This window comes from Misgurnus anguillicaudatus, chromosome 15 (genome assembly GCF_027580225.2).
Source record: "Misgurnus anguillicaudatus chromosome 15, ASM2758022v2, whole genome shotgun sequence".
Taxonomy (NCBI): Eukaryota; Metazoa; Chordata; class Actinopteri; order Cypriniformes; family Cobitidae; genus Misgurnus; species Misgurnus anguillicaudatus.
Window position 1 is genome coordinate 30,717,381 of NC_073351.2, and position 23,421 is coordinate 30,740,801.

Here is a 23,421-nt window from a genome sequence, read left to right on the forward strand (position 1 = left end):
TTCCAGAGAACGCAGTAATGTAAACGTTGGTTCTGACCACATTAGTTCCCAAGCAAAATCTCTTTTTACAAACTGCATGTTGAAATAAGACCACTTAACCATTAAAACAAAAGCAACAACAAACAAATGGCTTTAAATTGGTTTATTTTGTAGCAAAAATGTAACTATAACTGTGGTGTGATTGTACAATGATTAGGCCTAACTAACTGCTAATTGGTTCGACTAGTACTTAAGACACAGGGCCCTATTTTAACAATCTAAGCGTATTGTCTAAAGTGCACGGTCTAAACAGGCGTGTGCGATTCCACTTTTACTAATTTAACGATGGGAAAAATGGTTTGTGTCTGAAAAGGTTGTTCCTATTCTCATAATGAGTAATGGGTGTGTTTTTAAACCAATGAGAGTCTCAGCTCTCATCCCCTTTAAAAGCCAGTTGCGCTTGCGCCATGCCGATTTCCTATTTAGATGGCGGAATTTGTAAACTGAAAAACTAAACTGAGGAAGAAGACCCCCACTTTGTAAATGCATTACTTAAAAAGTAGTGATGCACCGATGTATCGGCCACCGATATTTATCGGCCGATTTTTGATGAATTTAAAACCATCGGCATATCGGCATTAGCACGAGAAAGGCCGATACCAATTGTTTATTAATTAACTACATAAAGAAATCCATTATATGTAAAAAAAATAGTTAATGTTGACAACCTTTGAAGATTGTCATGCTGTCTTATTATATTTGTTTTAGCTTAATTTGTGCCTCTCTTATTATGTTGGTCAGTTGAATGTTAATTAGATCAAATCCATGTTCAGTAAAAATAATTTGATGCAGAAATAAACTAGCTAATAGACCAACTGTATAGTATTGTATACAAGTGTTTAATATCGGTATCGGCATCAGTATCGGCCAGAAGTTGTCTGTTTAAATCGGTATCGGTATCGGCCCAAAAAAATCCTATCGGTGCATCCCTATTAAAAAGGTTAAAAATAGATTCAATATTTGCAAATGTTTAAAGCAAAACATTGAATTACTTACCAGGCTATAGGTGAAGCAGCTCTCTAAAAAGCATTCAATTCAATTAGCCTCAATTTTAATATTTATTTATTACATTATTTACAATAGCTTGGCTTCTTTTATGGATGTTAACATTTTAAACAATGATAAAACATATTAACAAGTCAAATAAAACCAACAAGTAATACAAAAACGTTTTGAATAGACTATATCAAAAAGTAATCCTCCAGACTGTTTTATCCATTGTGGTAGCCCTGGCTCACAAAAAGTTTGAAGAACCCTGGTCTAGACTAGAGTCAAGACCAGAGATCTGGTTCGAGTCAAGACCCGAGTCCACATCCAGCTTTATCTGGACTCTGGACTAGCATGTCCACAAAGACAATCTTTAAGTTCACAGAGTGCTTTATGAGTCTCAGCATTATGAGCTTACAATGTTGCTTACAAAAAGCTTGGAGACGTGGTCCATAAAGTATGTGTCTCCACTAGAGGGAGCTAGAGTATTGCATAATACAGTATGAGCTTAAAAGCTAGAAGATTTCATCTTAGCATGCTCACTTTTAATGCAGAATTTAAGTTGTAGTGCATAGTGTGCCAAAGTATGCATCTTTTGCATATTAATTTGGATTACCTACAGCTTGTGCAATAAAAGTGGGGTTTGTCATTTTTAAGTTGCCAAAAAGGTTACTAATGTGGGGTTTCTAATGATGTGTCGCTTGTAATGCACTGTAAGTCACTTTGGATAGAGGCGTCTGCCAAATGCATAAATATATAATACCATAGCATCTCAGTGATAAAAGTGAATTTGTGTGCCAAAATCACCAAACATCCTCCTACAAATTTACACCATCGGTTGAGCCAATGTTATGTCAGACCTAAAATAGATGTCAAAAATTGCATTTTACCTCACAAAAACAGTTTTGGCCAAAGTAGGAGAGCATTAATTACTGATGCAAATAAACTAAGCCCTGATAAACAACTGAAAAGTGAGGCAAATGAATTACCCAAGTCCCACTAGATGGCTCTCCAATTCTGACAGATGTCACAATCTTTGTTTTCTTCGATTCCCTTTATACAACATGTCTTTTCGTGCTTGAATGTAATGAGAAATCGACCACAGGAGTGTGAGGTGTATTTGTGTGTATTCCTTGGTGATTGCATTGGCTGCGTACCAACTTACGGCTGGTCTATGGGAATTTGGGTGTAAAGCCCTGCATTGCATATCAATAGTGCTGACATCTGCTTATTTTAAGCAGAGATGTGATGCATATTATGATTGCAAGTTTGCGTTTTGTGTCAATGCTTTTGTTTTCTTTTTGCCTAAAGGTGCATGCTTGTACTGTTATGCATTATGTGGTTGTGTGTGCTATTTTAATATGCTAGAATGCAGAAACACTCAGAACAATAGCATGAAGCCATCACGAATCATTAACCTACAGCCGAAGCACTTCAGCTCTCTTTGGTGAGGTTTGTGTGCGCCATTGTTTTGTGAATGTGTAGTTTCCGTTGGCTTGATTTAAACCATTGTATTTCAAGCCCTTCTCTGCCCAAGTTTAAAGGTGAAAGGTCAACAGGGCCAAATGAATTGTTTTTCTGCCTTTGTTTTAAGGTCACTTCATCTCTAATCGAGCCCTGGGGAGAGGTGCAATGAAACACGAAACACAGGATTTATTCCTGGCTTTTAATACCAGTTCAGTGCAATGAACTAGTGCATTACACTCTTAAAAATAAAGGAGATACACAATGCAAGAGGAACCATTTTTGGATGAATGGTTCCCTAAAAAACCTTTTAGATCTGAAGAACTTTTCTGTTTCTTTGTAGGGGGAAAAAAGGTTAGATTATAAAAAGGTATGACCGAAATGGTTCTTTTAAGAACCTTTGGCTTGGACTGAATGCTTTTTTGAGGAACCGAAAATGGTCAAAGTGCAATTTAAATGATGCAGAGCTAGATAATTTTTTTAGACATGAGTAATTTTGAATAATTTATTTGCTTACTTATTTGCATACCTGCCCTGAGGAAAAATGCATTTTGAATATGCCTGGATGATGCTCTTTTATAGCTCAGGAGACATTATGAAAATCTTGCTTATGTTTTTTATGTAAAGTACCTTATTATAAATTAATATAGACAGATGTTGGCACAGTATTGAGCTGTAGAATGTATACAGTATGAATAGCATGATTCTTTATTTTTGGAAGAATATGATGAGAATTATTTAAATTTAACTAAAATATTTGTCTAAAATCTATGACAAATCTGAACACAGTTTAAGACATTTATATCTCATCTAAAATGGTAATTCAGAGGAAATTAAAGGGTCTTATTCTCAGGACAAAATTTAGAGCTTAAAGGTGCATTGTGTAACTTTTAGAAGGTTCTCTCGACAGAAATGCAATATAATATACATAACTATTAGGGCTGGGTATCGATTCAAATGTTCCAGATCGATTCGATTTCGATTCACACGCTATCGATTCGATTCTCGGTTCGATTTTTGTTTCAGATTTTTTCCCCCCGCTATTTATACTAGATTCTTGATTCAACTCAGTGAATATATATTATATTATATTATATTAGAATGTTATTTTATATTATCTGTATATTATATTATATTAGAATATATTAGAATATAGACTGACTGAATGAATGAATGACAGGCTCGCCTCTCATTCCTTGGTAACATCGCACAAGGCAACAAAGATGGTGACATCTTGTAGAGAAGACTAGTAATAAGATTAATGTTAATCTTACGTTCAATGTTTGCGAAAATAAATATGGGGAAAAATTTATTTGAGAATTTGATTGCCTTTGAGAATCGATTTTGAATCGACCACGTAAAAAAAAAAAAAAGATTAATCGAAAAATATTTTTTTTGCCCAGCCCTAATAACTATATTAGTGGTGTATAAAGACCTTATATAATGAACCGTTATGTTTTTATTACCTTAGAATGAGCCGGTTTTATCTAGATAATCCGCGGGTCCCCTTAAATGTAAGTCGCCATTTTGCGCCGCCCGCCATGTTTCTACAGTAGCCCTAAATTGACAAACTGCCCTATAGAGCGTGTTTTGTCACTATGTTGTCTCAGACGATGACGTGTTGATCCTGTGTCAGCTTCCGTAGCTTCTTTGTGGGTTTTGAAAGGGAGAGGTGAGCTGTGGACTGAGCCGTTGGTTGCAATTTGCAATCTCACCACTAGTTGGCGCTAAAAAATTACACATCGGTCCTTTAAATATATAGTTCAGAGCTTCCTAAACTTCGGAGTGGTAAGGCCACCCAAAAACATAGCAAAAACCATTTGTATATTACGTATTTTTAATAAAGCAAATTGTCTCTTTGCACAAAATCATTAACATTTTTTTACCAATTTTTACGAAATCTCGTGTGAATTATGAGAACTATAAAATGTAATATTTTTATATTCTGGTGAAAGATAACGTAAACATTCTTTGCAAATATATTTAAAACCCATAACACTAAATACTTTCTGCATACTATCTACAATTATAATGCATCAAAGTGTGTAACAGAAGCTACATAGTTCACAAATCTATTGCAATTAATGACATAACTATTTAAAAAAAAATCTAAAACCATTTACAAGCAATGTATCTCACCTCACTATAATGGGAAAAAAAATCTATGCTTTATGTTTATATAATAGGGAGGGGGAACAATTTCTAGCCAAGGCCACCCTGCAGTAACGCTATGGCCCACTGGGGGGGCCACGGACCACAGTTTTGGAAGCACTGCTAGTTTGTCAAAAAATAAAGTTTCTGTCATCATTTACTCAACCCATTTTGTTTTAAATCTAAGTTTCTTTATTCTTTTGAACACAAAAGAAGACATTTTGATAACTGATGGTAACCACACTGTTGACGGCACCCATTGACTTCTATAGTAGGATAATCAAATAATATGGAAGTCAGTGGGTACCGTCAACTGTGTGCTTACCATCATTTATCAAAATATCTTCTTTTGTGTTGAACAGAAAGAAACTAGACAACATGAGAGTTAGAAAATGATGACAGTATTTTCATTCTAAGATGAACCCCCCCTTTAAGCAGAAGTCTACTTTTCACTCCATTAAACATAGGGCTGGACGATATGGCCAAAATTTTTATCATGATATACTTCTTAATTTCTTAAAAGCCTCAGAAAATACTGCCAAGAATGCCTGCAATGGATGTCTGAACCAAAAACAAACCTCTGAAAAAATTAATCTGCCAATGAAACCTTCTCCTATAAAACTATATCATATTTAAAATGAAAAGGGATAAATATATTAATGTTCACCTTTAATACGTGTTAAGTCTTCATACAAAAAAAGTGATATCACTGTCCAGTAAACCAGACTTTCAGGCTCAGCTTAATAATATTATAATTGCACCATGGACGTCAGTCAGTGTTAAATGCTGTAATGCAGGGGTCTCAAACTTAAATAGGCTTGGGGCCATTTCTAACATCAACATCTCATAAAAGGGACAAAGAAGAGCTATTTTAACATTAAAAAACACAATTATTTATTTTACATTTATAAACTATTATGCATTTTTTGCCACCAGGTTGTGTTTTGATATATTATGGATTTATTCAGTCACAGTATTGACTTTCATAGTTCCATCTGTGTTAGTCCATATTGATACATTTGCTACTATAGTAATATGTGGAGAAAATATGAATAAGTCAATGTGACCCTAAAACATTTCAATGGTAGTATTTAATTTTACATACTGTTAGAAAAATAAAAAATACTGATCTCTTGTAATTGCTTAGCAAGCTAGATAGTGATATATTTGATATATTATACATATTACTCATAACCAGGTGACACAGCAGCATACATACTTATCTTTTCTCCTCATCTTTACCCTTTTCTAACCATGGCACTTTATGGGTTAAGCCTATTTTTTCTCACCAGTAATTTAGTTTATGTGCATTACATCTCCTGTTCTCCCTCCCTATATGGCGTCGTCATTGGAAGCTGTGACTTAATGCGAACTAACCCCGCACCTCCTTCTCGTACTTCTGAGTGACAGCTCTTCTTTGGGCAAACACTCCAAAGTCCCGAATAGATTAATTGATCGCATGGTGACAATGATATGATTTGGCGCAAAGTACAGATGAGCGATTTAAATCCGCATTTCGTTTGCTCGTCGTCCCCGAGAGTTTGCGGCTCATGATTGCTTAACTACAAAAGACGCCACGCGTTTTATAGGGAAGTTGCGCCTTGACCCGCGTTTAAAGGGCTCGTTATAGTCGTGCGTAGGTCCTACGGCGTAGCAGCGACGGCATAGGTTCCGCGTCGGTTTTCATTTATACTTTTGCGTCGTCGCCCCCGTCGACGTGCAAACACGCGCGCGTAACCACAGTAGCAGCGCGACCGTCAGAGAAGAAGAAACCTATGACTCAGTTTTTTACCTGACGGGAGGGGTTCTGGTGGACCAATCACAGCGCTTGCGGTCCGCGTAGAACTGACGCGCTGTTAAAAAATTTGCGAGGTGCGCGTCAGCTACGGCGTAGAACCTACGCACGACTAAAAAGTCGCCTTTAACGTGTTTTTACGCATGACATGTGAACGGCCACGGGACGCCGTAATGTATATCGAAATATCGGAAATGCGTTTAGAAATTATATCACCGTTATCGAAAAATATTATACCGCGAGATATATTGATATTGAATTATTGTCCAGCCCTAATTAAACATAAGCATTTTATTACTTTTTAGACCTCATTATCTCATCAAAATATCAAAATAACTCTTTCCCCCGCCATTGACGAATTATCACGTCTATTAAAGGATTAGTCAATTTTCTATAAAAAAAATACAGATAATTTACTTACCACCATGTCATCCAAACTTTTTATGTCTTTCTTTGTTCAGTTGAGAAGAAATTATGTTTTTTGAGGAAAACATTCCAGGATTTTTCTCATTTTAATGGACTTTAATGGATCCCAACACTTAACAGTTTTAATGCAGTTTAAAATTGCAGTTTCAAAGGACTCTAAACGAGGCATAAGGGTCTTATCTAGTGGAACGATTGTCATTTTTAGCAAGAAAAAAAAATGCACTTTTAAACCACAACTTCTCATCTTCCTCCGGCTGTGTGACAAGCCAGCGTGACCTCACGTAATACGCCATCACGTCAAAAGGTCACGGATGACGTATCGAAACTACGCCCCAGTGTTTACAAGTGTGTTGAAAGAGGACCGTTCCAGCGTTGTTGTTTGTGGAATGATACTAATTAATGTCTTTGTGTCAGTTAATTGTTTAAAATGGTCTGCAAATGTGCGTTTCATATATGCAACACGTGACCTTTCCACGTCATTACGCAATTACGTGAGGTAGCGCTGGCTCGTCAGTGTCGTCACACAGCCGGAGGAAGAAGAGAAGTTGTGGTTTAAAAGTGCATTTTTTATGACAATCGTTTCACTAGATAAGACCCTTATGCCTCGTTTGAGATCGTTAAGAGTCCTTTGAAACAGCTATTTAAACTGCATTAAAACTGTTAAAGGAATAGTCTACTCATTTTAATATTAAAAATATGTTATTACCTTAACTAAGAATTGTTGATACATCCCTCTATCATATGTGTGCGTGCACGTAAGCGCTGGAGCGCGCTGTGACGCTTCAATAGCATTTAGCTTAGCCCCATTCATTCAATGGTATCAAACAGAGATAAAGTTAGAAGTGATCAAACACATCAACGTTTTTCCTATTTAAGACGAGTAGTTATACGAGCAAGTTTGGTGGTACAAAATAAAACGTAGCGCTTTTCTAAGCAGATTTAAAAGAGGAACTATATTTTATGGCGTAATAGCACTTTTGGGAGTACTTCGACTCGGCGCAGTAACACTCTCCCTCTCCCATTATGAGAGGGAGAAGGGGAGCGGACTTTTCAGGCTAGTCGAAGTACTCCCAAAAGTGCTATTACGCCATAAAATATAGTTCCTCTTTTAAATCCGCTTAGAAAAGCTCTATGTTTTATTTTGTACCACCAAACTTGCTCGTATAACTACTCGTCTTAAATAGGAAAAACGTTGATGTGTTTGGTCACGTCTGGCTTTGTCTCTGGATGGTGCCATTGAATGAATGGGGCTAAGCTAAATGCTATTGAAGTGTCGCGGCGCGCTCCGGCGCTTGCGTGCGTGCGCACAGATGGTGGAGGGATGTATCAACAATTCTTGGTTGGGGTAATGACATGTTTTAATGTTGAAAATGAGTAGACTATTCCTTTAAGTGTTGGTGTCTATTAAAGTCCATCAAAATTAGAAAAATCCTGGAATGTTTTCCTCAAAAAACATAATTTCTTCTCAACAAAAAAAGACATCAACTTTTTGGATGACATGGTGGGGAGTAAATTATCTGGATTTTTTTTAAGAAAATTGACTAATCCTTTAAGAGAAAAGGCTTCCCTGCCCAGTGTTTCCCCTACCATTATATAAGGGGGGCGCCCCGCCCTCCTTACGGCTCCACCCGCCCCCCTTGAAGGTCAAGTAAATTTGATATGATTTTCTTTGAAGTGCCAGAGAACAATTTGTTATTTTATTAAACAAACTAAACAGCCCTCAAGTAATATGTTATTTATCTTATTTCCACGATGGCATGATTCTGTCAGTGTTTGCGCGTTTACGTACAATTATCCAATTGAGTGCGCACATTTATTTACTGTTCGGCTTAATTTACTGCGCATGCTCTCTCTCTGTGCAGCGCGCGCCTCTCTCTCCCATAACTTGTGACGGTGTTTTGAAAGTCCGCCTCCGTATACTTTATTTTTCTGCGTAAACATCAACAGTCAGGGATGTTACTGACAGAGAAGACGACTGATCGAGTTTATCATGACTTTCCCACACACCCGCGCGCATTATCTCCCTCTCTCTCATGCTATACATGCCCGCGCCGCGCACGTGTTTTGTAGTAACTCTGTGTAACAGTAAGATTGTATGCTGTCATATTTCTGAATTTGCGAATGACGCGAATCGGCCGGCGCAATTGCCGCGAAAACACACGCTTTTCCCTTTAAACACGTCTTCGCGCAAGTTGAAAATATGCAGCTCAAGCGAAAAAACTCAGAGCAGCTTCAAGAACGAGCACGCAGGATCTTTTGACATTGTAAAGGAGAGAGAGAGCGAGAGAGAGAGAGCGAGCGAGAGAGAGAGAGAGGTAAGAATGGTGCGTTGAGAACTTAATAGAAGACTAAAGTATGTATGTAATTCATTTAATTACAGTATGTTAACTGGATAACACTGGATATAACTCATTGTATAGTTTAGTAAAATAATGTATTTTGATTACACAAATCAAACCTATAGTGATTGTTTTACTAGCTGCTGACCAGCATAGGGAATCTCTATGGCTAATTTCTAAGACATGATGTTGATACAGTACTGTGTGTTGTAGCTTTTCTTGATAATTAAGTCTTTTGGGGTAGCATCTTATGCCTAGAATTATTTAAGGAGCTTGATTATTTTAACTTCCTTCAAAGTTTGATCAATTGTGCATAATGACATGTTAAACAAATAAATATATGGTGTCAAACTCATAGACTTGCATCATTTAAGACGCTCTTTTTAAAATATTTTGGGTCAACCTCTGACACAGACTTAAAGCTGAAACTTATCAAATCCTATCAGAAGTCCAGAATGTCATTGAAACACACCAGTGGCTTTGCTGTCATCAGGATTAAACATGTTACCCCTCGAAGTACCCCTCCCCACAGAGCTCCCACATAACAAATCACAATTTAACCCCGTATATACATACCCAAACACCCCCCCCCCCCCCCCCCCAAAGATGTAAACCTAGGGGAAACACTGCTGCCAATGACAGGGTTTTACAGCAATCCATAGTTCTGCTATTATCCACTAGGTGCTGCTCTTACCCAACTTATAAAAAACTGAAGCAACGACTGAACAGTAAAAATGTATTACAATGTATTAAAATACTCATTTCAGATTTTTCTTTTTCAGCTGTTAAAATACTGTACTATCTCACGATCATTTACTATAATATATGGAGTCTGGGTCTCAACTTTACAGTGTACAAATTCACGGCTGTCTGTACACTGTAACTGTATTTCCTGTGTTTAGTGTGACAAACTGCTACATTTCTCTTGAGAAATGCACCCTGTCAGAAACAATACATCACAAACACACATGTAGAGTCTCTGGAGAGTTGTGTGACGGCCAGTGTGTGTATGAATTACATGTTAGAGGTGCGAAAAAGCATGTGTAAAGCAATATCCTTCCTGTGATGTGGCCTGTACTAAACTAAATGACATCGTAATGGTGGACTGAGTTATGAAGGCAGTGCAGATGTGAAGGAAAGTGTTACTGCTTCAAATCATGACCACAGATCTCTTTTCCAAATGACACGAAATGGTTCCATAAAAATGATGAGTTTGGTCTGGCTTTCGGGTTCAGTAGAAGGGCCAGGGCAGTGCGTCCAGACACATATTTCATAGCAGGAAAGCTGCACCTGTACGTTTTAATTTATTATACAGATAATATGTATCCATTCAAAACATCTGCTCTCTGTTTTGTTTTTATTTTATTATGCTTAAATTCTGTATTGAGTAGATTTGTGACCCTGTCTGTGAAATCCAGGCTGAAGTCTCAATCTAATGATGAGATCAAAGTTTGATTTCAATCATTGATTGAATTGACTTTTTTTAGATCTTAACAGAGTTAGTTGTGTTGCACATCATAAAAGACAATGCATCTGTTAATTTTAACATTTGGAGAAAACTATTTAATTTCTATTTTTTTGTGATTTTTTTTGTCTTCTGAGTTTAGACTGCATATCGTGTCAACGTCATGAGCTGTGATGTGGCAAAGTAGTACATCACTGCGCGTCTGTGTTTTATTATTATTATTTATGATATAACGTGTTCTTATCCAATGCGAAGATGTTTCGCTTTTGTGTGTGTGTAAGTGCGCGCGTGCATGTGCTCCTTGCAGCCAGATCTTATAATTATCTTAATATATCTTACAATTATAACAATTAGGGGGTGTAAGAAAATATCGATACATGCGAGTAATTGTTTTTGCTAAGGTTTACATATGGTGGTGTGTTCTTAATGACAGCTTTCCTAAAATTATTTCCTAAATAAGAAATCTATATGTGTTATGGGAAGAATTGATGTTTATTAATTGAATCCTTTGGTACATATGGATTGGATGAGACACACAGCCCTGTCCCATCAGCTGAAGTTTAAGTAGGTGGTAAAAATCTGAACTGCATCAGTCATTTCTACGCACTGTCTGCATTGTTTAGCGTCTGATTCACATTAAGGCATCATGTCAATTGCATGCTATTCTTGCGCAGATCGATTCTCTTTATACTTGACTGTGGGTGGTTAGTGAATATTTTTGCACTGAATTGATGCACACAAATAGTGAAACCCCTATACATTTTTGACGTTGTTCAGGTGATTTACTCTGTACTGTACTGGGTGTGATGACGTCGTAAATGTAGTGATGCTAATCGTGGGTGCAGCAGAGATTGATGATGCAGAAAATTCAATGAATGGACGTGATACAGTAGTTTGCAGGCAGCGACTGACTGTCCTTCTTTTGTTTGCATGAGGGTCTCTCTTTGTGTGTGTGTGCTTGCCCTGGCACCGGAGGCGGGAGTGAGACAGAAATCAGAGTTGATGGACGCAGCTAGCTGTCTCACTTCCCACTTGTTTCCTGTCTTCCACCCCCACTAAAAAAACAGAAAACAAGGGAGAATCGTAGAAGCAGCACAGATGCAGCCATCACCGCTTGCCGTCTGGAAAGCGAAGCAGGGGTTGCCCCTGACGACAGTTGCTAGGAGACTGTGCAGCGAGTGACTTCATATGGCAGTGTTTGCTGGGTCTCCACGCACACACACACAAATACGGAGAGAGAAGTAGATGGCACAGCATGAAGGACCTGGCATGTCATTATGTCCGAATAATATGTAAAAGTGTTCCCTTGCACAAGTGAGTGACATAAATCTGTTAAAACCAAAACACACACATATTGGCATTGCACTTATGCTCCATTAGCCACAGTTTTGAATCTAAACTCAGCTTTACTGCCTGACATGCTCAGAAAATGTTGTAAAATCATAAAGATATATTTTTCTTTCCGAAGCTTTTCCAAAATTGTAAACACAAAACTTACAGAATTTATTACTTTGTTCATATTCATCGCAAAAAAATGATTTCTTAGTATTTTTGGCTTGTTTTCAGGAAAAATATTTAAAAATTCTTAAATTAAGATGTATTTTCTCATGAACAAAATGACCTAGGAAAATAAGTGTAGTTTTTCGACAAAAAATATCAACTTTAAGTAAATTAGTGCTTAAAGCAAGCAAAAAAAAGCCAATGGAAAAAAAAATTTCTTGAAATAAACATTTTCATAAACACTTAATTCAAGAAAATGTTTCTTATTCCATTGGCAGATTTTTTGCTTGTTTTAAGCACAAATTCGCTTAAATTTTATATTTTTTTGTCTGAAAAACTAGACTTTTTTCCTAGGTAATTTTGCTCATCAAGAAAATGCATCTTAATTTAAGATTTTTTTTTTATTTTTACTGAAAACAAGACAAAAAAAAACTAAGGAAGAAAGTCATTTTTTGCAGTGTTTGCCATTCCTTTTAGTGATTTCTGGTACAGAAATAAATTACATCACCTTTAAAACAAGAAAAAGTATGAAAGTGCTTGATTAAACTTAATTCAATATTTTAAGTAGAGATGCATCGATGTACTGGCCAATTTTTTTAGCGTTATAAACAAATCGATAGTGTATAGCTCATTTAAAGGTCCCATAGAATAAAAAAATGTACCTAGGCATATATAAATTGTAAGAGCTCTGTACATGGTAATGACATATTGCAAGCCTCAAAAGCATTTGTTTCTTCATTTTTATGTAAACCTCATGCAAAGGACTGCTGGAAAACAGACAATCTCAACATAACACAGACTGTGACATCCCAGTCGAGATGACTCCCCCAACATTAAATTACACATTAAATTAATTACAAAGTTGTTAAAATCGTAAAAACAAAATTGTGACTGCTGAGTTAGCGCTACATGCTAATTAATGCTATATGCTAGCGTTTAGGCTGAAGTTCTACTATTGATGTTACAGTTACGTTTTGCAGGTCCATACTAAAACACAAGAACAAACTTACCACTCAGAAACGTCCATTAACAATCTCCAAACAATTAGTTGTTCCTCAAAATCTGTATTTTCGTCTGATACTGGCTTAAAGGGACACTTCACCCATTTGCATTAAGCTTTGTATAGTTAGAAACCCAGTCATTTTTTTTGAATGGTCATGCATCATTTCCTCTGTTTTCCCTGAGACAGGAGAAATATGGATTTCAGTGTTGCACTTCCTTCTTTCAATGATGTAAAAATCATCATTTTGCATTATTGAAAGAAGGAAGTCATATATCTTTGTATAGAGGGGGTGAAACTACAAACACTCCAAATTGTAAATTTATGTTACATTTCGACTACAAATATGATCCACTTTTAATATAGATTAATGTTTCCACGGGTGAAATGCTCCTTTAAACATATAAGGTCTGTTTACTAATGTGAGCTACTGGGATGAGCCTCAGAGCAGAGCCAATCAGAGCAGAGCTCAACATTAATATTCATGACCTTTCCAAATAGGGCAAAAATAGACCATTTCATTCACAGGACAAATCCTTGGGTTGTAAATAAACATGTACATATGTTTCTGGATCAGTTTTGCACTTAATAAAGTTACATACCTTCTATGTAAATATTAAAGAACAATTTAACATATTATTGCAATGCATTCTTTGACACCTTTAAGTGGGAAAAAACAAATAAATCTGTCTGAAATAGCGATTGATATATAAAGCAACAGCACTAGACTCATTTGTTATGCTACTTAAACACCAAACGTGGGGCATCACTCTAGATTACTTGCGGGATTTAACTTTGTGTCATGCAAATTTTTCGCTCAAATTGAATATTTTCAACTTGGGCGAAAACGCGTTTGAGGCGAATAGCGTGTGTTTTCGCTGCTAACACGCCACCCATATTGCATCATTCACATCGCCCCACTCGAGGACACGTCTGATCGCGTCTTTGCATTGACTTTGTATGTAATATATTGCGCAAATCGTTGAACTCGGGTCTGGTGTGTACACACGGTAAGAGTTTATTATGGAAATATGAAATATAATCCATAGTAATAAGTCAAATATCAGTTATTGTTGTTCATAAGAAATGTTTTGTAGATTAAACAACCTTATGTTGTTTTATTTGTATTTAGTTTCATTTTGCCTTGTGGCACATTTATAATGTTGGCCTTATAAATATACAAGCTAATAAACTAGCTAGTAATAGCTAATGCATGTGTTTTTGAACTTAGCTTATTTTAAACATGATCAAAACAGTGATCTATTTTAATGACAGGTCACATTTGTTTGTTAAAACTGCTATTAGCCAAAAAAAATAATAAAACATTTAAATCAGTGCATCCCTAATTTTAAGTCTTATTTATCTTATCTGAATTGAATGTGTACTCCGTGTGTGTGAGAGAGAGCGATTAAGAGTAAGCCATTTCTATTCTCTACCGCGGTCAGGAGGGATTCGTGAAAATGACAAAAGTTCTTCTGGGATTTCATTGTGAGCTTCTAATTGATTTGTTAGCTCATATTGGCGCACACGTGTGACCAGACAGCTTGAACATGCAATCCTCTCTTAAATCTCACTAAAGCAAAATATCAACATCACCATTCAATCAATCCAGCAGGGCAGTTGTCAATATAACACACGCGTACGGGCCTCAGGGTGGGTAACTGGTGTTGAGATAACATGACAGGACTGCATTCGGGTGCACAGGGATGCACAGCATCGATCATCATTTTAACGCATTGATTCTGCCACAGCTTGTTGCTGTCTTTGGTTGTCATGGTGATGGACCTGCTTGCTTGGGTATTACTGTTTGTGAGTGTATACATGTGTGTTTCTGTGGTTCTGTGACAGATGCGACAGACAATTAAAATTTTTGGTACCCCCATTCAGAAACTTGATGGTGGTATTTTATGTAGAAGACATCTTTAAAATCACAGTGAAATCAAATTTAAAATTTGGCTTTTAGTATTATAGTGTTAAAAATATCTATAAACTAGTGTGCACCAAAAAACAAAAAAATTAGGATGTAGAAGAGATGAGGATTCAAAACATACTCACTCTTGCTAATACAAATTAACAGTTTTATGACATCATTCGGACAATGGGGTAAGCACATTTTTCTTGATTTTTTCTTGAATTAGTGTTTAAGAAAGATTTTCAGGATTTTTTGCTTACCCCATTGGCAGATTTTTTTGCTTGTTTTATGCACAAAATCACTTAAATTTGATATTTTTGGTCTAAAAACTAGACTTATTTTCTTGGGGCGCTTTGCTCATCAAGAAAAACCATCTTAATTTAAGACTTTTTAGATATTTTTACTGAAGACAAGACAAAAATACTGAGTAAGTTTTTCCTTGAAAGTAATTTTTGCAGTGAATTTACATAAATTGGATATTTAGTCTAAAAATTTGACTTATTTTCTTGCACATCATTTTGCACATCAAGAAAGTGTCTTATTTTAAGACTTTTTATATATTTGTACTGAAAACAAGACAAAAATGGTAAAAACGTCATTTTTTGCACGGAGGGGGCTGTTACACTGCAAAAATGATTTTCAAGAAAAAAAATTCTTAGTATTTTTGTCTTGTTTTCAGCAAAAATATCTAAAAATTCTGAAATTTGATGTTTCTGGTCTGAGAACTAGAGTTGTTTTCTTGGGTCGTTTTGCTCATCATGAAAACCATCTTAATTTAAGAATTTTTAGATATTTTTACTGAAAACAAGACAATAATACTAAGATTTTTTTTCTTGAACATAATTTTTTGCAGTTTAGGGTTTGGGAATTTTCCCTTATTTTAAATCCCAATGTTGACATTAATTTTTTTTGAAATTTGTTTTTCTTTTTTTGCTTTTACGTTTGGATGAAAACCCAGCTATTGAATCAAGTGCATCGAACAAAGCAGCAGATTTCAATGCACTTCATGGGGTTTTTATTTAGCATTTTCTATTCTGTACTCATTGGCCATATCAGTATTGCCTATTCCTACATGCATAGTACACAGTGTAGGGGCACCAACATTGTGGGGGGGGTTAGTTGAAGGGGTTGGGGGACCACAATACAAGTCCACTTGGGGCAACAAGGGGGGCCATATGCACAATATTGTGCAGATTCTGCCAACATAATGCAAAATAATTAAGCTTTGTTTTTATACAAACACACCTAAATTAATAAAGATGTCCAAATTCTGGCAAGACCTTTATCTGTAATAGAAAAACTCTTCAAAATGGCCGGCCGCCTGATGAATTCTTAATTGGTTCATTTTAGCTTGTTATGTTAATGGCGACTAATTGATGATTACAGCTATTAGTCCAGAACTGTCCCACTGTGAAGCTTGTTTCTGTGTTGATTCCAGAAGCACACAGCCATTAGCAAGATCCTAAAGCTCTATAGATCCTAATGAATGTCTTTAGCTGACACGCCAAGAGAAAATTACACTCCTCGGTGTTCTGCAGTCTGGAATTGTCTGGATATTAGAGTCAATATATACTACACATAGTGTTCGAGTCTTTATCAACCATTGATGATGGTTGAAATATTCCTATTACTACTGTACTTGTGCTAAATGAGGATTGATGCATTTGCCACTAGGGGTGTCACAATTAATCGATTGCGCGATGCATCGCGATGCGGGGGTGGACGATTCTGCATCGATGCAGTAATAACCCATAATCGATTATAGCCTGCTGACGTCATTCGTCGCGTACATGTATGTGGCGGTAGAAAAAATGGCGGAGGGTTGTGAGACACGAGTGATAAAAAATGCACTTAAAGTACTTAAGTACTTAAAAACCCTAATTGACAGTTTTATGCACTTTTAGTTTTCCTAATGTTTTAGTTTTAAATGCTGCTGTTGTCTGATGTTTACAGAACAATTTTGTCTTGTTTCCTATTAAATAGTATACTTAAGTATACTTCTTGAGGAAAAAAACAAACAAAGGAGTTTACATACTGTATCTGCCTTCTTACATTCATCAATATAAATGTAGCAATGTGCAGTAATAAAAAAAAGGATGCAATGCATCGTGATGCATCATGATGCATCGTAACATCGAATTGAATCGAATCGTTAGCTTAATAATCAGAATCGAATCGAATCGAGGAACTAGTGAAGATTCACACCTCTATTTGCCACCCATTGCAGATAGATTGTGGGTCTATCTATATGTGGCTCATTAAAATTAAATGAGCCCTTTCAGGTTATGATTATTTATATGATTATTGTATAAAGTGTCAATTCAGACGGTATATTGGATTTTAGCTTGCCGTTGTTGTGTTTGTGTGTGCACTTGATTGCCCAAATCCATTACATGGTCTCATCACACCAAATTTTGTACGTGAAATGAAATAGTGCGGATGAGTTGCATTGGGATGTGCGATCACACGCTTGGTTATTAGCTTAAATAAATGACATGCTCAGTGAATTTTAGGCAGGTTAAACACACAATAAAATTGCAGTCGGGTTGTGTTGTCACACCTTTGACACAGATTTACAGCTGACTTCTCATTTTGCCTGACAAACCTCTGCATTTGCTCAGAATACACAAGCCCACGCATACAAAAGCTGCAATTGCAATGGCCGGCCCTGAGGTCATAAGTCATGTAAACAGAGTGACATGAGTGTGTGGTGATAGCAGGGGTTTGACGGGTGAAGAACAGAGATTACTGTGATCTCTAGAGATCTCATTGATGACTAGATGGGGTTTTAAAGGTCATTGTGGTGTAAAGTGTTGGACTGCCTGCGAATTGATAGGAGACAGCACAGAACCCATCGGCTCCGTTTCTGGCATCACAGAGTTTGTATGCTTTTTAGCTTACCCGGAGACGAAGTGCGGTTTAGAAGAGTAAATGTAGAGTGGAGACAGTTGCCATGGTGACTATGATGCATGATGCTTAAAAAAGAAGGGTAAAGATGTGGGTGCATCCATGTGTGAGAAAGATAAACAGACATTTAAGCCTGAAAATTATGCATTTGGGAGATGTTTTATCCATTGCAGCTTCAGCTGTGTTGTAGATACACAACATTTTTAGAGTTCACTGGGAATTGAACCTCCAACCTGGTTGTTGCACTTGTCATGGTTAAGTTACAGGGAGACTTAACACATCAAGTCTTAGATGCAAAAATGATGTTTGGGGTTCAGAATTCAGTAAAAGCATCAAACAATAGGGTTAAAGCATATGAAGAGTTTGGTTCCAAAACGCAATAAATCCATTTTGACAAATTTCGGTAAAAACGTATTTTCTATACCAAGAAAGTGACAAGATGAAAACCACTATTTTCTGTTACAAACTTTCACATAGGATCTTTAGGTTCTAAAAACATAAAAAATTCAAATCCATAACTTGATTTTCAAAGATTTATTATAAAAACGAATTATTTTTTCCACAAAATGCAATAAATCCATGACAGTTTTTTATTTCAAAATGCTATAAATCTATTAAATCAATGTATAAATGTGCATTCATCTGTACCATTTTATAATTATTTAGTTGACTAGTGGTATACAATGATTAAAAAATAAACATTAATGGCATAAACCAAAACACTTACTTTGTTATATTAAGAACACATTGCTGCGGTTATACTTGACGTCGTCTCTTTACATTTTCACAGCGATCAGCTGTAAAATGTTTTGGTCCCGCTCGATTTTTGTTGACTTTGAGTAAAATAATGTCAAGTTTTCATAAGATCCTCTGGGGTCAATGTTTTAGCATGAGAAGCTTGATGCTGTCTGGAGAACAAGCAACCGAGTGCCTCTCGCGGAAATTATTAGATGTTGATGGCTTACGTTTCTTTCCCGTCACAGAAAACCATCACAGGTTTAGCAATGCAGTGTTTCCCATACATAGGCTTTACTTGGGCGGTGCGCCCAGGTAAATTGCGACCCGCCCAGGTAAAAAAAATCACTTTACGAATTTCCGTATTTTCTGAACTCGACTGGATGACCCGTGTTTTGGAGAGAGCGAGAGAGAGAGAGCGCGCGAGCGAGCGCGCGCGAGAGATATAAAAGTGGGGGCCGGGTGACCGCGTGAAGATGATGCACGCGTCATAAACTCATCATCCAGCGCGGCAAACTGGATCAACTGCAGCACATACTGAGGTAATTGAGCAGCCAGGGAACTACACTGCGACCAAAATGTGCATATGTGTTTATAGCATCCAAGTTGGCATCCCGTTGAGTCTCCGTTCACGTGCTCTCTGTTTCTCAATGAATTGGGTGCGACGCGAAGCAACCTCAGGCTCAGTGTCACATTGTATCCTTTCATGTTTCTGAACTTGAGCAGAGTTTTACCATTAGAGGTCTTTCTTCACTGAGGACGTGGGACCCTTACGGTTCCAGGTTTATATTTTAAATGATCAGCCGGGTCGGTCCTAGTTCATTACTTCGGGTCCCAAGTCTGATTAATATTGTGTGTAAAACCCGAGTCGATCGGAGAACGGCCGCTAGCTCAAAGCTCGAGTGCTGTTTCAGCGTGCCTCCGGTTTCTTTGGCGATAACAGCTGGCTCTTGTCACGACCACGCGCTGCTTCATTTTTTCTTTATCCCATTTTTTTATAATCTTAGAATTAATCGACCATATCTTTACTAAAATCTAAACAGTTTGCACAGAGATTGTAGCAAAAAGCAGTGCTAATACTGAATGAGCAAAGCTCTGACTCAGGATATAAAAAACGCAAAGCTGTAATGTAAAGTCTGTCATCGGGACAGCAAGTAGACTTTTAAATCTGAAATAATGAGTGGATTAAGCTTTTTTAATCGGCAAAAGAGAAATAGAAAGCAGAAGCAGTAAAAGTGCCTAACTAGAAATTATTAACATCATAACATCCGTCCCATTTATAATCTATAGACCAGCACGGTCTAATAATATACTGTACATAGTATTGCATATAATTGAGTTGGATAAAAGGGGTCATCAAATTGCTTCATATATCAGTGCAAAAACATAAAGTGTTTTCGTGGTGCTTTAACAAACAGTGTCAGCTTTGTTTATGGCAAAGAAAGTTTGGGGTGGTTAGATTAATGAACTATAATGTGAAATTAATACTAATGTTTAATAAATCAAAGTATTGTGTTGTGTCACACATTATTAGTTCTTTGTCACATGTATAGTGGACCATTTTTTGTCGGTGTGGATATAATGATTGCCCTTTTCACGAGCTACCACCACAAGTAAATTTCAGATCTGTGGGAAACACTGCAATGCAATTAAAGTTTTATTTTGTTTTGTTTGTTGATCACGAAGTACAAAGTAGATGAGGAAAACTAGGACTCCGTGTACTCAGCGTGCCGCCATTGTTTGTTTACATTGCGTGACTGGGGGGCTGTATTATCAGGAATGGATTTATTGCGTTCTGTAAAAAAGGAGGAGTGGCGTTTGTCGCATTTTGGGAAAAAAGGGAGAAAAGATGACAGAATATCACAGCGGATATTGGATTTTGCGTAAAATTAAGAATTTACTTTTAACTACTGACCTGATATAATACTGATTTTGGCAGTAACTCATTTTTTTCAAAAATGGCGTTTATTGCGTTTTGGAACCAAACTCTTCATATATACTGTATTCATCGCACGTATACATTTTTGAAACCTTTATGATACGTTCATGCATTTTGCAGATGCTTTTATTCAAAGTTACCAAAACTTAGTATAACACAAGGTATTTGTTACAAACATACCGGGTTCGAACCCAAGATCTTTTGCACTGTTAACGCAATGCTCTACCACTGAGCTCATGATAGGAAAGCTACACTCTAAAAACTGGGTTGTAGCTGGGTTGTAATTTAACACATGCTGGGTAGTTTAACCCAAAATGCTGGGTTGTTTTAACCCATTGTTGACCCAGCGCTCGGTCGAAAATAATCTAGCATTTTTTAGAGTGTACATACATCTTTATGTACCCTGAGCCATTATACTTTAATTGAGAAAGTCTGAGAGAGGAAGTAAACTTCTCAGATATCTTAGAATCAGGTTGAGACTTTAGGGACATGAGATGGAAAATTTAGACTGAGCGTGTGCATTTGATGGTATGTGGAAATGAGTTAATTTGCGGGCAGAGGTTTTCTTCCAAAACTAGTGATCTAAATTTTCCTCTACTGCCTATATAGGCAGCAACCTTTCTATCTCTTAAGACTGATTTGGAACACTCTTCAATGTCAGAAACTCTGTGTGCCACAATACAAAACACTCACAAGTCAAATTTTTTGATGTTTTGGAACAGGCTTTGTATTAGATGCACATCTATAATGTCCACAAAAATGTTTTCTAGGTACAGAAGTCCAAATCTCTTAAATGAGAGAGAGAGAGAGAGAGTCATTACTTGTTTTTTGTGTAATTCTTTGGCATTACTTTATATTGAAATTATGTAGACTGAGGCATTGTGATAAAGCGTAATGCGTGACGCAAGTGTCTTTTGCTAGTTTGAACCCGGCGCAATTATCATTTTCACGTTTAGTGCCACTTGTTTAAATAGCAAATGCATTTGTGCACAATTTTGCCTAGTCGTTTTCTTTCAGTCATGAAAGTAAAAATAGAGGGCTTTTAATTGCTGTAAATGAATGGATAGCCTACATAATCTGTGTAATCTCAAAAAATTATTTACAAATATGCAAAAAAGGTTTGTACTCTAAAAATACTTAAAGAATTTACAAATGTGTGGAGAGCCGAAACGTATCAGCACTCGGACAGCGCTGTGAGAATTTTGAAAAGTATTACTTAAAAACGAATCTCATCTCATCATATCCACAGGTACAAAGTCGTTATATGCAATAAATCCGTGGGTAGCATTTAAAAAAAAATGCATTTGTTTAAAGCAAAACATTTAATTACTTACCAAGCTTCAGGTGAAGCAGCTCTTTACGCCTTCTAACGTCTCATAATCGATCCTCATTTATGTCCAAGAGACTCAATAATAATAATTTACATTTGAATCCTTTAATTTTGTATATTTTAAAATGCGTTCATGTGCTGCTGCGCATCTATGTGATAAGCAAACCCGCTTTGTCGTCCCGTTTATAGTCGCATATTTCTAACATGCTTATTAAATAACGGAAAAAATATATGTGCCATTGACTTTAGACTTTAGACCAGGTTTTAGTTGGTCGTACTATATTTCAATTGCCTCAAAATAGCAACGCGCCAACAATGCGCCTGAACACAACTCAACGTGCCGCTAAACGTGAAAATGATAATTGCCCCGGGTTGAAACTAGCAAAAGACACTTGCGTTGCGCATTGCGCTATAGTATGATAAAGCCCTTAGACTCTGCGCTTGGCGCACAAACCATTTTTCTCATCATTAAATTTAGGGATGCACGATATATCGTTATCGGCCGATAACTGCTTATTTTTAATATTATCGGTTATCGGTCTGATAGCAAAATTAGGCCGATAAATGAAAGCCAATAAATTATGGATTATTTTGGTTTGTTGAACCACTTCACTTGCTCATTGCTGGCCATGTGGAGTTTTGATTGGTGCTTTTGACAGCACGAAGATAACACGTGTTGCGGGCTTAAGAAGAATATGCTAGTCTAGCGCAAAGACAAGATGTCCGCGGTCTTGGAGTTTTTCATTGTGAAATTAATATGAATATTTATCGGCCTATATATATCGGTTATAGCCCCCCAAATATAAAGAGTTATCGGTATCGGCCAAAATTTCCATATCGATGCATCCCTAATTAAATTAACAAAAGTGGATTTGGACATGCCTCTTTAGGCTGTGTGCTTTAGACAAAGCGCTTAGATCGTTAAAATAGGGATAAAGAATCAAACTAGAAATCAATCTAGAAAAAAGTGATATGTGACCCAAATGAAATCCAGGATAAATTCTTTTAATCTAATAATGAAATAAGGGACATCAAAGTTTGCTTTCAATCATTGATTTCACTATGATTTACATTTTTTGACATGACCTTATTCAGTCAATATTAAATATATCAAGGTTATATTTTCACAGAATGTTCTTTACATTATGTAGGATGATTTATGTAGAAAACAGTAAATGACTTCAATGTGGTTAGCAGACTCTTAATGGATTCTGCCAAAAAATTGGTATTTCTGAATAGCCGAGATTAAGACGATTTCTAGTGAAAGTATCTGATGAACGTGTAATACTTCGTAATGCCGAGAGCATTCAGTTGATATCATCATTTTTGACGTAGGTGAAGTTTAGCGGCTTTTGCATCTGAGCTCCTCAATTGTTCTTTGTAACACTGTAGTCGTTGTTTTGCCGCACACATTTGTCTGTGATTGTTTTCA

The 23,421-nt window shown here is 36.6% G+C and overlaps 1 protein-coding gene across 2 annotated transcripts in view; it reads left to right on the plus strand.

Moving 5' to 3' along the window:
* Window positions 1–23,421, plus strand: part of frmd4a (FERM domain containing 4A) — a 210,806-nt gene that overhangs the window by 31,578 nt on the left and 155,807 nt on the right. The window lies entirely within an intron of this gene.